Source organism: Nomascus leucogenys, chromosome 11 (genome assembly GCF_006542625.1).
Source record: "Nomascus leucogenys isolate Asia chromosome 11, Asia_NLE_v1, whole genome shotgun sequence".
Taxonomy (NCBI): Eukaryota; Metazoa; Chordata; class Mammalia; order Primates; family Hylobatidae; genus Nomascus; species Nomascus leucogenys.
The window spans coordinates 41,253,409-41,265,237 of NC_044391.1; positions in this window are offsets into that span (position 1 = coordinate 41,253,409).

The following is an 11,829-nucleotide window of genomic DNA, read 5'->3' on the forward strand; positions in this document are numbered from 1 at the left end:
GTTTTAAACAAGTCTTACATAAGCTGTTCTTCCTTTGGAGGAATTGTGGATGAGCCTTAACCTCTCCTTAATTGGCAGTTATAAATAGAGTATCCTTAGTAGAAGAACAAGTAGTCACCTAAGTATAGTAGAAGAAAGAGTAGTCAACTAATATCTAATCAAAGTAGTGCTACTTCATATTAAGAGAGTAGGATGGATGAATCAGAAATACTCTACCAAATAAGTAAGTTCATTTTAGAAATATCAATTCAAATGTTTTCTGTAGACTCTCTTAAGCACAAAGTCAACAGAGAAGGCATACATTTAAAATAGCTCTCATAAAATGTACATTAGTCTAAAGAAGAAGTATTGCATTATTTGTTGAGCTGAAATTTGCATGGTAAACTTTTCATTACTTATTCTATTCCCTTGCCTCCCATTGAACTCCTCTAGTATTCTTAAGAGGGAGAACACACTGAACATGCTATATTTATACCAGTCCAGAAAGAAATAAGCAAGTTAAAAAACAGCTTATAAATCATAGGAATTCAAAATGGAGCACACACATTATATTTTCCCTTGGCTTTCTTTTAACTCTTTGTCTACTCTTATATTTAATATTTATAAAGATAATAACATATTGTGTCAGGTGCAAATATGGGGAAGGGGATATTTTTATTCAATTAAATATTCTTCCTTGCGTATTTAAGACATCCTTGGGCAAATCACTATCCTGCTGTGTTGAGACCATTAACAGAGTAGCTTCTTCCCACTGTCTGGGAAGCCATGTTTCTAGGAGGTCAAAATTGTGGTATCTGCAGAAGCCATGGCCTTGCTTGCAGCCACTTAATAATTAGGTGTCTTTTACGAATAAATTTAGGACAATTCATAGGGGAGAGGATCTAATCAAAGGGGAAGCACTTAGGGAACTTAGGTTTTGAGAGGAAGCATTTAATTTTTTTCCCAAATATCTCTCAAACCAGGTAGTGATTCAACGCTTATCTCAATTCAGTGACCTTGACTATTCCTCAGGGAAGTACTGTGTCATTAAGTGCTTGGTTCACTCCATTCATGGATGCTTAAAAATGTAGCTGGAAGAATGATTAATAACTTACAATTTACTTTTAAAAGCCTGAAATGGAAAGTTGTGACTGTATTTCTCAATGGAGATTATTTATCATATACAGTCTTTTGTCATCTCAGCATTCACTTCATCTCACTCTTTTAACTCAATGAACATTCATTAATTATAGTCTAGGTGCAAGACACTCTGCCAAGATGAATGGCATGTGGCCCCCTCACTTATCTGGGGAAAAAAGACATACATAAAATTAACTATAGTACAAGGCATAATAGAGTATTGCAAATTTACAATGTATTTTTACCTATTTGTTCAGTTTGAGCTTCACAGAAATCATTTGAATCATTTGAAGTAAGAAGAAAATCCAAAAATCCAGTCATGTTTTGATTCCTCCCTTTTCCTCGTTAAGGGCAGGAGCCAAGTCTGTCTTTGTCTCCTGTTTTCCTCAGTGTACCTGAAATATAATAGCCATTCAGTGAATTTTCATTTAATAAATGAATGGATGAGTGTGTAAATAAATTAATTAAAGGCAAAAAGGACAGGTATTGTCTGAGGTAGAGGTGATGAGAGATAGAGCAACCTCAGGTGGGTCCCAGATTTCTGATTTCGTTGACTTAGGTAGGTGTTAAGGGCAGGATTTGGTGGAGGGAGATGATGTAGAGCTTTGGAAATGTAGAATGGGAGGAGAAATAATTATTTTGAAACATTAGAGCTGAGATAATCAATCAAGTGAAAAACAAGTGTGTATGTCAGATGAAGAGCACATGATATAGATGTAGACTGGGAGATATCACTTGAAGTCATGTGTGTAAGAGTATGAAACAAACAAAGATAGATCCTTTGGGAATATTCATTTAAGGGTTGGGCACTACAAAAAGAAAATATCTTTCAATGGAATTCCACTGCAGGTTGAATTTTATAAGACAAAAGGCCCTGAGCCATTGTCTAAAGACTTTTTGGCCAGACTGTTTCTTGAGGCTTCAGATAGTAGCATGATGAAAATCAGCAACAAATGCAAAGTTTATAGAAGAGAAGAAAACCAGAATTAGAATAGGGTTAATAAAAAAATTACTAAGAAAAATATATTGCTTATCTCTTTATTTCCTTTTTGGAACAGTCTATTGGAGAAGTAAAGGTTAGACAAACAAAGAAAATAATCCATGCAGGGGCCATGAGGAGTGAAGAATAGCATCCAAGATCACTCCTACTTTGTGTCAACCACAGTGAGGACCTAGACACACACTGATATACTCCTCATAAGCCCCTGAAAAGTAGGTGTTATGATCCCTGTTTCCAGACTCTGAGAGGTAGGTGATGCCTGAGGACCCACAGCCCTAAGGAAGAAGCTTCAAGCCTAGACCTCTCCAAAGTCCCAGTTCTTTCTACCACTCATTGAATGACTCCTTCAAGAGTCAGGATTTGTTATGACAATTCAGTACATAAAAGATGAGAGATGCAGTCAATCGAGAATTTGTTTAGATGAAAATGTCATTTATCAGTTTCAGTGAGGTACTGACAAAAGGTGTATTTTAGCGGATATGCATCAGTGCAGCAATTCTATCTGTTTATGGCTGAGCCTGATTGCTTGGTGGTCTGTCCTGATTGGTTGCTGCCATGTCATACCAGTTGTTAAGTATTTTGACTATTTCTTCTGGGAATCATGACCATCACATAAGGTACTGAGTCTGGAGCTATTTATCTTGATGTTGCTCTTTACATATTGTGTATAAACCTTATCAGTCGAGAAGATGCAGCTTTTATACACTGAAAATGGATACTTGAACTAGTCTACTCAAAAAGTATATTTTAAATATATATATTATATGTGAGGCACGGTGCCTGGGTATATTATAATGAACAACATTAATATTGCTTCTTGCCCTCCTGGAGGTTATAGTCTATGGCAAATAGAGTATGAGAAGAGTCACAGCAGTAGATACACAGATGCTGTTAAAACGTAGAGAAAGGAAACTTCTAGAACAAATAATGTCTAACCCCTAAATGAAAAGCTAGTCAAATAAAGGAATGAAGTTGCTTGGGGGTAGGTGGAGTTGTTTCAGGAGCAAAAATAGTATGTGCACAGACCTGACGCAAGGTAGAATAGGACATTTTGAAGATGTAAAAGAAGTGCTGTGTAGATGGGTACTAGAGAAGGAAACAGGACGTGATGACTCTCAAGGGTACAGAAATAAGCCAAGATGAGATTCTGAAGGGCCTTACTCCTGAAGACCCTATGCTAAGGCGGTGAAAGTGGCGCAGGAGCAGAAACGACAGAATAGTACTACCGCTTCAGACAGATTAGTGGAATTGTAGGATAATTTTGAGAGAGAAAACTGAATGCAGGGAGTTCATTTAAGAAAATATTATGGAAACCCTGTGGAGAAAAAAATGACTGCCTGGAATAGGAGTGGGTCTTTGAGAATGAAAAAGGGAAATGGATGCTCATGATGTTCAGTAGTTAGAATTCATGGATTTTGGAAATTGATATTGTGATGGGTGAAGGAGCAAAAAGAATGAAATATAATGCACAGTTATAGCCCATGGGTTTTTTCACTGAAAATGGGGGCACAGGAATGGCTGGTTTGGGACATGTTGCATTTGAGTTGCTGTGGGATGCCTGTGGTGACACATAAATTTTTAAATTTCAAATAGCTGTTGTTCTAGAATTTAAATTTAGCTGATATTCTTAGAATGTGTTAAATTGTTCATGTAGTGATTTATTTTAAAATGTTTCAGTACAAACAATGTGCTGTATGTATCTGATTTACTTTAATCTAAACCCAAGTGGTTTTTGGCATATGAATTACCCTAGTTAGGAATCAATGCTCTGCAGGTAGTGCATAAACACTACAAATATTATCAAAATTTTTTTAACCAGGAGTTTGTTAATTAGAAGAAAGAATGCTAGAAATAATTCAGATGTGTAGATAACTGAAGAACTCTGTGAAATAAAAGGTTTTAAAAATAAAAACTTTATTTTTAAACTAAGGAAAGGGATAAGCTGATATAACCTTTTGTTAATATATAAAAGTTGATATTCTAAACACATCTGGAAATAAATATCCATGCTCATTTTCTTTGTAAACAAAATACATGCATATTATTAGCCATTGACTTAATATTCTTGGGAGAAGTATTAAAAATCTATTTCAGATTACAACTTTGTTGAATTCAGTAATAATGTAATTTAAGTGATAAGTTGCACTTGTCAAAAATGCATATTAAAAAGTATAAACTTTTTTCCAATTTGAATGCAGGATTGTTTATGTTTTAGAGTGAGCACTACACAGTTTTTAGACTTAAGGATCAACAAGAATGTCTGATAACAGTATGGAGTGAAGAATCTGCATTCCTTTGTCCCCTGCCTTCTCCCCCATCCTTTACTCTCAAACTACGGAACCCAAAGACATTTGGCCTTTGGGGAGAAACAAGAATAATCCAGATGGGGATAATCATTCTCAGTTGGCAAAAGGAAACAAGGAGAAAACAACATGACTCTCAGAAACTCAAAATTTCTCCCTTGGACTTCCAGTAGAATTTCATGTTAATCATCCTAGAGGCTTCCAGAGAAAGCTATAACATGTTTAATATTTTACAATCTTAAGTGTCAAAAGTTTGTCTACACCTAATGCAAATGATTAACTGACAAAATTATTGGAACGATTTCCTTTTTTTTTTTTTTTTGCTCCAGGCAATGTGTTCTACTCAGGAAGATGGCAGGCACTTAGGGACTGCTATTGAGCAGCTCCCCAGCTTGTTTTTCAGTGGATGGTAGCTTTTCTTCCTAACAGTCAAAATGTGCTACTAGCTGGGAAACTCCAAATAATGTGGAGCTGGGGAAGAATGCAAGAATGCAGGAAGAGGGCAGGTAGCAAAAATCACCGGAGACCAGGCATATCATCCCATGCACAGAAGACAGTAGTCTATGCATGGGATAATATATCGCGGTCCAGAAGATTTCTGTCAGTGAAGAAAGAGGCCAGAAATAGCATGCCCTAGACTATACCATAAGTGATGGCACAGTGGGTTTCATAGAAAGATGAACTTACAATTCAAGCATTCAAGAAAACTTTGCCTTGAAGTTTATTAACTGGGAAGACTATGCACTTATTAAACTGTTGGTGTCATAGCCCAAAGCTACTTTAGATGTTTCAAAATGTCCTCAGAGCCTCTGGCATGCTCTTCTAGCTTTTCTTCATGGAAGCAGATTTCCATTCATTAATGTAATGTTTATCAAAATGCATGGTTTCCCATAAATTACCTCAGAATTTTCTAAAATAACTAGATGAATCTGAATTTCTCAGGTTAAGGCCCAGGAGTTTGCATTTTTATAGGGTTTTTAGTTTCTTAATAAACCACTACTTTAAAACACGATTGGGTTAATATATAGTATGCTGTGGGGCCAGATCCAATGGCTTTGCATAGTTACACAAATATAGGCTATAGGTATACGAATGTAAAGGAAAGTGGTGTATTTTCTTATCCTGCTTGTCAGTTACATTAGCTTTTTGAAGATGAAAATTTTCAAATGGTTTGAGCAATGTTTATGGTAATATTTAGGCCATAGTTCTTTGAAAAGGTTGAAGGTCCTTGTAAAGCATACAAAATGTAATATGTCTAATTACAAAAAGAAGTGGCATTTAGAAATAGCCATATTTTACAGTAAAACATTTTAGATCTTTTTAAACCCTTGTCTGCATATTATTATAATCTAAAAATATTATGCTTTTCCCCCAGGAGATTTTGATGTATCCTCCTGTAAAGGGGATACGGTATGTTTTATTGAGCATTACTGCATTTAAAAAAGCAATAGTTGTTTTTTTTCAAAATTATAATTGTTTAATTTGAATGTACTTTATTGAACATAAAGAACAGGCTATACTTACTTTTAAGATTGTTGTATTTCCCCAGACATAGTTTTTGCCCTGATTAGGAACACCATCATTTAGAGAATGAGAGAGAAAAACTGGAAAATATACTCATTTATATACATTCTATTTTTTCCAGGTAAATGTGGGTGATAAACACACATTAAGGACAGTGTTTCTGCCCTGCCATTGAAGGTATTACTCAGCTAGAATATTCTATGCCTACATTGATCAAATTCATATGGTAGTTATTTAATTTTCTTTTCATTTTAATGAAGAGTATCTTAGTGGTAGAACCTACCTCTTCCTACTGAATTAAAAGTATTGACAGTAGAGCAAAGGCCATAGGCAGTTTTTATTTGATTGTTTTTGTTTTTTCTTACATGAAAAAATTTCAGCAATTTTGTCCCAGGTGGCTGCTAAATCGTGACCGTCCACGTTAAGCTCTGATTTCATTTTGGCATAAAGAACAACGTGAATTTAATGACATCCAGGTGTAGAAATGTTTACTACTCTCTTGGGAGTTGGAGACCTGATTGGCAAGACTGAAAACTAGTTTCTGAACTTCACATATTTGCATTTCCTTCTTTCTGCTCAGCATAATAGTTCTGCTGCGCTAAGGAAACTGCTACTATCTAATTTAGGAAGAGCTGGTGAATGGTATTCACATGAGCAAGATAAATTAAAATCTTCTTAATGAGATAGCAGCCAGACCTCAGAGGGAAGGTTTCCTGAAGACTCCAAGTTTTGGACTTGGATGCTTGGGCTTGAGGCTTCAGCAAACTCTCACATCATGAATGTGGGGACCATGGTATCATATGCCTCATCACAATTTGGCTAACACAATTTCATTTCATTAATGAAGAGTTTTGGTTATCAATTCTGTTTTTGTCATTCCAGCTGTTTGCATTGACTGTTTTTAACTATAGGCAGGAGGAGTTCCCTCTTACTGATAGAAGAGTCAGACTTGTAGTTCTATTTAGGCCTTCAGCTGATTGCATAAGGGCCACTCACATGAGGTAGGGAAACCTGATTTACAGTCTACCTATTTAAATGTTAATATCATCTTAAAATCTAAAATAATGTTTGACCAAATATCTAGATACCCCCTGGCCCAGTCAAGTAAACACATAAAATTAATCATCACACCCATCAAGTCACAAATTATATAGATGAACCTTAAATGTATATTCGAACTTAAAGAACCCAGTTAGAAAAGAATATATACTATATGATTCCGAGTTTTGTGACATTTTGGAAAAGGCAAAACTATACAGACAAACAGTAGAAAGGACAGTGATTGTCAGAAGTTCTGCAGGAGGGGTTTGGGGTTTACTATGTGAAACATGGGCGATTTGGGGGTGGTAAAAGTATTTGGAATTATACTATAGCAGTTGATATATGAAACTGTGCATTTTTCAAAACTCATACAACTTTAGAGCACCAAGATCATACCTTAATGTACATAATTCTATTTTACTTTATTACTTTAAAATTATTTATTTTAGAGATGGGCACTCACTCTGTCACCTAGGCTAAAGTGCAGTGGCATGATCATAGTTCACTGTAACCTTGATCACCTGGGCTTAAGCAAGCTGCTCACCTCAGCCTCTTGAGTAGCTAAGGCGTGTGCCACCACACCTGGCTAATTTTTAAATTCTTTTGTAGAGATAAGTCTCTCTATGTTGCCAGGCTGATACATCTATTTTTGTTGTTTCTAATTAAAATTATTTAGGAATTCATGGGATCCAGGATGGAATGCAGACTGTAATAAAAAATCTAATCACATCACAATAAAGAACACAATCTCCCTGAAGAGGTGAGCTAAAATATAAGTGAGGAGTGTGCACGGATGCTGAATGTTTGGGAATGAGAGGATAAATGAGTGATGCTTGAAAACACACCACATTGAAAATCCTGCCACGGCAGCAGCTGCAGCTACCAACAGCAGCGGTGTTAGTGACCTAAGTAAGCACCGACTTCGTAGAAAACCACAACATCAGCCATCTTGGAAAAGAGAAAAACAATGGAGTTACTTATTTAAGAAAAACAGAAAACAAACAAAAACAAAAAAACCCCACAACTATTTCTTCCCAGGAGAGGCTAGAAGTAGCTTTTCTGCCTTCTGGCCAGAGCCAATTGGAATGACTGGTTTGGGAGAGGAGGAGGGGTTGTGTCAGCTGTGGTGCTTTGTTGTAAAAGGCAGCCTGACCTTTGCTACTGAGGAGAAAGATGGAGTCGAGTCTCAAGCTCACCTTGTCTGTATCTTTGCCACATGGTACTGTATGCCTGCCAGCTAGAAGGAGGGTAAGGAATTTTTTTACAGTCTGAGAATGAGTGTGGGTGAATGAGGTGTTATCCACATTCTCAACTTCATGTCATTGCAGTTCCTTTTTCCTTTCCCAGAAAACAAGGGGTTAGATATTGCATTTCATGAAACTAGCCAAAGTTCTGTCTACTGATGCAGCACAAGAGATGTAAAAAAAAGAAAAAAAAAAGAGGAAAGATGCTCTTTAAGTTTTTTTATTGTATTTTATTTTTATTACTTTAGGGAAAACACTGACGAATGGTCAGAGCTCCTATCCTGATCTTTTCATCAAGGCGCCTTTCCTAATAATATGGTTCAACTGTGAATGTAGAAGTGGTGGTAGGGGAGGGGGGAGAAAAAGAAAACTGGCATTAGAGGATATAGAAAAATAAAAGTATAATTGTTACAAATAAAGAACTCAGACTTCAAAAACAAAAAAGTCACAACCCAAACAAACTAAAATTTAAATGATCGGAATTGGCAGTACAAAGAAAATACCCTCTCCCGACTTATGGAGGCAGTCTGAATGCCCCCAGAAAATTGTGCCAAAGAGTTTGGAAAAACATATACAATAAAAGTAAACACACACATACACACAAAACAGCAAAATTTAGGTAACTATTTTGGATTGCAATCAGGATAAATTTAATGTTCAAACAATCTGATAAAATTACCATTTGGAAAAATACACAAAATGACCTAAGTATCTTTGGAAATGAGTGAAAACTGTACGTTTTCACTCTGTATTATCAATATAAGCCAGATAAAATCACCATATTCTAGGTTATAAAGTTGTTTCCCATGGGGGGTACAAGCTAACAAATCTAAAACAGTTCAAAAACAATTCACAAATATTCCAATATCCTCTATACCTGCAATTTTTCTCCCATAGCATATATAATCTTCCAATACAATGGATAACTTATTTATTATGTTTATTGTTCATTGTTTCCCCCTACCAGAATGTGAGCTCTACAGTGTCAGGCATCTTGGAACTGGATCATGGTAGGTTCTCAAATTTTGTTGAATCATTTTGAATCTAGTTGAACATGCTTTGTCAAATATTAATCTAATATCCATGGGAGACATTGCAGGAAAATATGTTTAATGTACAGCTTCAGAGCCAGCCAACCCAGGAATGAGACCTATCTCCAATACATGCTTGTTCTGTAATCTTTGGAAAGTTACCTAAAATTCAGCAAGGGAAAATGCAATGGCATATGGTTTAAAAAGTAGTTTCAAAATATCTTTTAATCCTCTCACCCACTCCTGTGTCTTTACATGTTATTTTCTTTTGGAACTAAGACTGGAATTGCTTTTCTGTACCAGTAATTTTAATGAGGCCAACAGTAAGTCAGATAGGAAAGAAATTCTATCATAAATTTTAAAAGATGTGTATCTAAAGACTTTTTAAAAGTCTATTTTATTTATAAAAAAAGCATTTGAATAGGCCAGAGTCCCTGCAGCTGAAAATCATAGTGTTGTAGTTTACTTTACCTGCATCTGAGTTTAGTCATAGCAGTATATCTGCAAAAGCAGAGTAATAAATAGACCAGCCATCAAGTTGATTTGTTGAATAAGCTTCCAAATTGAGATTTTTGGCCTCCTTATTTAGCATACATAGAGGATACAAATAGTACTATGGAAATAATAGGCTGTGCTTAAAATTGGGCTCATCTGGTAGTGATTACCATAGATTAGGATGAGGGAAGTAAAATACTCAATTCTAATGGGTAAAGTATTAGGAGAAAATGATTGATTCTCTGCCAGCCACTACATACTGAAGATGAATGCCAAAAAATTTTATCTAATGTAGTTAAACCAACTGTTTCTCTTAAAATCATAAATGTATCTGGAAAGGAGACTGCAAATATTTCAAAACGGTAGAACAACCTATTTGAAATATTTTCTAAACATCTAAGACATCTAGTCATATTAAGTACTGAGAAGCTATATTTGCTGAACTTTAAAAAATAGAACTAAAAATCTATTGCCTGGGTCTGAATTAAATGATAACCACAACTGAAGCACATGGAAATGAAGTTTATAAATACAGGACTGAATATAAATTCTGTGTAATAAAACTTGATAAAAAGAGAAGAATTTTAGCAAAATATTAATTTATTATCATGTTGTTTTATTTTCTTGCAAAGGTGAGTTGATGTTGCTGGCTATAACTCATATTACCAAAGCGGTCTTTACATTATTCTGCCACCATTTGTTTTGCTTATCTTTGAATCTTCCAAGACCCTTGCCCTCTCTGATCAGCCCAACCATGGCAGTAGCTTAGCAAAAGATAATTTCAAAAGGTCATTTAACACAGATGATTATAATCCTGAATGATTTTGGCTTTAATTAGAATGATCCATGACGTCACCATTCCTCAAGGGTTGGTTGACTAACAGTATCCCAGAAAGAAGCCACACTACAATCCAAATTCCTCAAATACTTCCCAAGGGCCCTGTATGTTCCTCAGGCACCGAGACAGGAATTTGGGGTATAAAAATGAATATGTTCTAACTTCAGATTGCCTATAGTCTTGTAAAGGTAATAGAGATGCATATAAATAATATTATAGTATAATATACAACAAAGAATTGCATATAATGAATGTTATAGAGTGAAGATTGTTTCAAAAGTCAGAGTCATAAAATCTTCAAAGAGAAACTTAAGAGTTTTATGGTGATTAAGAGTTTTACAGCCAACAATCTGAAATGAGGCATTCTAGAAAATAAGAGGCATTGACAAGGCATAGAAGGTATATTTAGATACTTACCAGTGTTTTGTTATTTCTATATCATAAGGCCAGATAGAAGGCTAATACCCAAGATTCATATTTTTGCCATGCTAAAAAATATACCTGGTTTGAAATCAGTCACTGAAAGTGTTTGAGCTTGTGGAGAAGAAGAGAGAATGATGATCAGATAATCATTTCAGAGAGAATGCTCTGGCAGCAATGTGGATGACATATCCTAGGGAAGCAAGATGGGAGCAGAATTAGATCCACTGTAATGGTATGGTGACAGGTGATGAGTGTTTGAACTAAAGCAATGAAAGTGGGGGTGGAGAGAAAGGATAAAACTTGAAATCAATTTAAGAAATTAAACTGACAAGACTTAGAGATTAATTGGCTATGGGGGTTGGTTATATAGGAGAGAGAGGGTCTAGACTCTTAAGGACTTGGTTTATGTGAGGAATTCTCTTCTATTGCTAGTAACAGACACCAGAAATAACAGTGGCGAAAATAAGTAGTAGTTGATTTCTCTCTCTGATGATCCACGTATGAAGGTGAGTATTCTAGGCCTAGATAATAGCAACACAGTGTCAACAGAGACAAAAGCTCCTTCGATCACTTTGCTCCACCATATGTTTTTTTTCTTGGACAATTTTTATTGTCCAAGATAGTTGCTGCAGCTCAACTTTTATTTCCATATACAAGGCAGGGAACCAGAAGTAAAAGGGCCCAGTCTTTTCTCTCTTTTTCATAAGGTTCACTGAATTCCCACCTAACCTATTTGCCAGAACTTAGCAACGTGGTCACACCTAGCAGCAATGTTGGCTGGGAAATATTTAATTTTTTTATGAATATTTTG